We start from the raw sequence: 6,216 nt of genomic DNA on the forward strand, positions 1-6,216 counted from the left end.
TTTTTTGTTACTTTTTTGTATCACATATATATTTCATTTTTTGGCGTACAAAATTTTAAAGCACTGAGCATTCATTATCTATCTTTCATGACATTGTGTAATAAAATTATTCTTCTATACACAGTATAATGTTGTTCCTTTATTTTTCGTATTAAAAAGTACGATTTTATTTATTTCAACAGAATAATAGCCCCTGCCCCACTGAACATGATCGTGTTCGCGTGGAACCCACAAAGAATATTAACCAACAATTTTTTTTGTTACGTACTGAATCTCAATGAAATAGATTGAAGATATTGGCCTCGTGAGAGCATATAAGTTTTGAAATGATTTTCGAATGAAAATAAAATTTGGTATTAAAGCATCATACGATTTTGGTTCAACATATATAAAGAATTAATGATGTTATTAATTCGGACTTCCCACGACAAATTTTAACTTAAAAAACAGTTATAAAAGATGAAAACTAATAAAAATAATAATATAATAAAATATTTTGGTGGATTTAGTATAAATAACGATTTATTGAGTACCTACGTAGTTTTCCAGACGTTTTAAGAGCTTGCATCATTTTTCTTATAATGCCAGTAATTACTGTGACAGGACCAGTCCAATCATTTTCCAAGCTAAAACTAATAAAAAATGAATCCTGATGTAGCAATAAAGGTACCTGTAAAATATTTTCAATGGATAACATCTGTTGAAAACTGTTCTAAGGCTCTAAGTCACTTGGTATAGTCGAGCATTAAATGTGCAAAATGTTAAAAAGGTAGGTATACATTCTAGAACACAGACACTTTGTACGGTTGGATAAAAATGTTCATTTCAGAATGCGGATAGGTACATTGTACTATTATAATATACATAAAGCATATACTGTAAATATAAGTATTAGCCATTAGGTATATTTTGAATTAAATGATATCATGTCAAATTAAATAGGTATCATCACAGTTGTACTAGTTTTGCGCAGTATGCGCATCTCCTTCATCTCCGTCCCATGTCGTAGTTCTCCACTTCTCATTGGTTGATTTTGTTCTATGTTATATATGTATGTATATGATTGATAGCCAATACGAAGTGGAGAACTACGATAAAGCGAAGTAAAGAGCGGAGGATGCGTATCAAAATACTGTGATGATACCTATCTAATTTGTCATGAATGATATAATATCATTGTATAAGAAAAACGATTCTGAGCGAAAACAGTCAGTCAACCTATGATGTTACTAAGTATATTTGATGATATTATTGTGAATAAACTATAAAGTAATTTATATTTTAACAGTTTAGGCGGAACCATGTTTTAAAATTTCCATCGTTAACTATAAAACATTTTATAAATGTTTACAAAATAATTATTACATTTTAAATTTGATAAATTTTCATGTATTACTGTATTACATGTATTTTATTCATGTCTCAACTACACAGTTATTCGTTTTTGAATTATAAAGAAATCGCTACATGAGAAATCGATTGAATATCAAACCTTTTAAAAATATGAACTTCAAACGCTCATAAAAATTAAATTTGATTTACTCGTAAACATTTTTTTTTTTTTTTTGATAATGGTAGACAAAAAAGAAAATTTTTTACGAATTCTCAACTCAAAATAATTAGATAATTTTCGTGATTTTTCCGCATTTTGTCAAGATTTTAACTTTAAATGCTTATAAAAAAAAAACGGTAAAACATATTATTGTTTTATCTATATAATAACTTGTTGTTGTCGTCACTCATTAGTTTATAAGTGATTATTAATAATTGAGTTATCTGTTAGTTGTTACACACTTACACTACCCTACACTTTCTTATCTTGATAGTCGCGTTAGTTCCAAAAAATAAATACAAATAATTGATATGCGACTTAATTTTTAATGATTCTGGTTTCGAGTAAACCCAAATTTCCATTCGGGTTTTTTGTTATTTCATGTGTTATTGGGTGTTTATTTTTTCCAATCGGTTTTGTATATACGGGTTTTGGGTTATGCTATTTATTTGGGTTATTTCAGTTAATTTGTTTTAAAGTTACATCAATAACCAAAACCAATTTTGCCAAAAACTGATTTTGCGTAGAAATTCCAGTTTTTCTTTAATTTTTATGTTGTTTTTCCCGGCGCTTTTGAAAAATATCGTGAATTTTAAAATTTGACCTCCTGAATGCACCAACTAGATTTACTCTGCCACGAATAAGATATACTGTTGAAGAAAATTGAAGCAGTTTTACTGCCCCAAAACGTGTTCACATAAAAAAACACACATTATTGTAAAATCAATTCATTCATCGCTCCGCTCAGAATCTAAAATATAAAAAATATAAAATTATAAATTGATAAAATATAGAGATTCATTTAATATAATCATTTGAAGTTCATATTTTTTCGACATTGGTTATTCACCCTTAAATAAACTATTTCTCCTCAATAATTTTTAAAATTTTGTTGTAATTCAAAAACGAATAAACGGAGATACTTGAAATACTACGCACAGGCATGGTTTTTTTTTCAATGAATTTCATTAACAATGCCACATTGAAAAGGTATAGTGGGACTTCTCCTCCCCCTTACCATATATCTTATCACCCTTTGTATATATGGTACACTCCCAAAAATAAAAGACTTTTTTTTATTATATGTTGATTATTTGGGAATAAAAATTATCATTAAATAGAAAATTGTTATATTATAGGTATACCGTTTGGCTTATACTGTACATTGAGAGATATAATAAGTAGGTACTTCTCTATTATGTTCCCAGCTAAACATAATATCATAAAATAATTTTTAATTTATTTAATATTGTACAGAAGAGGTCTCAGATACGTAGTTGAGTATAGTAAAATACTATAAATGTCATATTATATAGTATTTGTTATAGTTCTTACTTATTAGTTATTTGTGTAACATTAATCATAATAATATTATATTATAAATACACGAAATAACTTAGAACACAGGGGAATGACACTTTATCTATGGCAGAATGCAGTACGGGCGTATGGCCTATAAAATATGTTACCGCGTTTAATTGTTTCCTTATTGTTTATAATTTGTTATAACTTATAAAACAAATAGATAATTCAAGTATGTCGTTAAAAAAAATATTATGTTTTTTAAGATTTTAAATGTTTCAATGTCTTACCTTCTACCAATACCTATTGCATAATACTAATTAATAATACTAAACACATAGTAGGACCTAGATATGTATTTAAAAAAAAAAAACAAAAAAAAGACATGATATTGCCAATCTACGTCTTTCAGTTTCAAGCTCTTCTACTTCTAGTTCAAATCAGCGAGAGTTAAAAGCCAGAGTCAAAGTCCTTAAGAGGACGCTATTAATGCGTTTGTCGTCTCCGTTGTACAAACCTACGGGTACGTCATGGTCATATCAAATGTTCGTTTACTAGTTTTAATATAGTGTGCTGTGTGCTGTTAGTTTTGATATTAGAGTGACTAATTGACCTATATGGTTATATCCATACTTTTGGGTAAGAAAATTATCTGTGCTCAACCGTTGGCGATTTTTAAATATTTTAATTACCAAGTTAGAAATGAGTATGTGAAATAAAAAAAATAAGAATGCTCATATCTCGCTTGAAAATTAAAATATCGAATAAAAGCCAACGCTTAAGCAGAGATAATGTTCTTACTTAAAAGATTGTTAATAGGTAGGTGAATTCACTCTAATACCAAACTAATAGCACACTGTTGAAACTAGTGATCGAACATTTGGTATGTCGTACAATTTGTGCACCCTTAAAAGTATTGATATAGTTGCGCCTATACCTATGCTTTGTAGTTTAATATTAGGTATATATGTTTAAATTTGTAAGAGCAATCATAATTTTTTTAAGAGTTACTATTTTTTACGGGCATCGAAGTGCACGGGTTCAGCTAGGTAGTATGAAATAAAATATTGGTTAAAATGTAAAATAATTAAATTACGCAGATTATAAGATAATATTTTATTTTCTAACAAAATTAGCACAAATATTGAATTAAAAATTAGATCGTAAAATTAATTCAACCTAGAGACGCTGTATTAATAATAGTAAATTAATTACCTACTTTAATACCAATAATATCACAAAATATACTTCACAAACATTAAATATTATAGTAAAATAATATATTATAATATTATTGTTAATTATAATATATATTGTTATTTTTTTTTATTTATCATAGCGTTTAACACAAATTAAAAGTTCAGCCATGTGGTGGAAACTGGAAAGAGGGTGGGGCAATTTCGGCCCAGGAGAATACAAAAGTACCCGCCTACTTACTCATTTACCAATTCAATTACTATATTCATCGATACAACCTTTGAACAGCTTATGTTTACCATAGTTTACACGTTGATAATATTCCACAAGACCTAAGTAGGTACTTATATAACACAATAGCGAATAATTTGAACTATTTATGTTAAAATATTTTTATATTTTATTAAAAATCTTATTCAATAATAGTGTACTTTTAGACTTGAGCAATTTAATAATTTTATTATTATCTGTTTCGTATAAAACACCCTTTTCTGCTGCTATGAGCCAATAGCTCAATATACATGAGCTTCTATTTATAGTTCACTTTATGTACTACAAAAATAAAATCTGTGTGACTGTATACACCTTTATATGATTTCTAAAAAATGTTTCTATGCTTGCAATTTTATGAGTTAATATATTTGAGCTAATTTTATTAGAAAATATTTGAACTCATTTTGATTAAAAATTAAGTATTATATACTAATCTTCGTATAATGGTTGTATTATCTTACATTTCAACATTTTATTTATAAAATGGTTTTACTAAATATTTAAAATTGGATATTTTGACCTCGATTAAATAAGAATATATGTAGCTTTCAATAATGGGAACCAGTTCGGATGTTAATATTCAGGTATGGGATCATGGGAACTAATTCGGATGCAGTCTACTGAATAATATGGCAGAAAAATACGGCCGAGGACTATATCAGCTAAGAACATAGCCATACAAAAAAAAGTAATGTAACAATAAAATTTTTTTTTTAAAATTTATCCAACAAACGAGTATGAGAGTATCATGTTCATGATAAATATTAAATACCTACCAAAAACGGGATTTACCATAACCGAATACTGTGACATTATCGTCGCATTTTTAATCGAATATTAAAATTATATTTTAACAATTCAGCACAATCTGAGCGATAGTAGTAATAATAGTAATTAATTATTATACAAGTATACAACTATCCGAAAAATTTGAGTGCAACACACTCACAGAAATTCACAATATTGTACAACGCACATTGACATATTTTATATCGAATCGTCGAGTTCACGGAAAGCGCACGTGCGCCAGTCGCCGGTAGTACCACGCGTGTCGTTGACCGTCGCAGAAAAAAACCCGCGAACGGGTTGACCGTCGTGGCGGCGTGGCGGGGCGGTACTCTGCGGTAGATATCGCGAAACAAGCGCGGTGCGCGGGGTCGTCGTTGAATTTTTGAAAAAGCACTAGCGCGGCGAACGGAGGGTGATCGGCACTCAGCCGGTAAAGTTGTAATGACTGGTGTCGTTTCCTACACCGTTGCGGACAGACGAAAAAGTACAAACACTTTATTATGATAAAATAATAATTATTATTATTATTCGAAAAACAATTGGCGGCGGACGCGGGACGGTTGATAAAAAACTCATCGGCGCGCGCACGTCAAGTTGCGCCGCCGCACGCCGGACCGGACTCGCGTCGCGCTGGCCTGTCACTCGGCACCGTCTAACCGTCTCGCTCGGTCGCACGCACACACGCTCAGTACAGCTGCCTACTCGCACTGCACACACGCGCGCGCGCAGAAGCAACGCAATACTCGTTCACAGTTCGCACACGTACGCCGACGTAGAGTCGAAAATATTAATAACTCGACGGCACGACAGACTGCCGCCGATCAGACTGAGCTCAGTCGTGTCTCAGTATATCGCCGCCGCCGTCCGCCGCATCCCGGAGGAGCGCGTGTCGACTGCACGCGGCAATTTCAAATGTTCCGTAATTTTTTCCACGCTATCACCCGTCACATTTAACGCGACACTGTGCCTTCAATAGTTATTTATAGTCCATATTTTTGTATTTTGGATGTACTATTAATGTTATTACTTATGTTGTATTTGTAATAATTACCTTTTTACTGTCGAGACTAACACACAATAACTTAATATTTTTATAACACTAC

This window comes from Acyrthosiphon pisum, chromosome A2, assembly GCF_005508785.2.
Source record: "Acyrthosiphon pisum isolate AL4f chromosome A2, pea_aphid_22Mar2018_4r6ur, whole genome shotgun sequence".
Lineage (NCBI taxonomy): Eukaryota > Metazoa > Arthropoda > Insecta > Hemiptera > Aphididae > Acyrthosiphon > Acyrthosiphon pisum.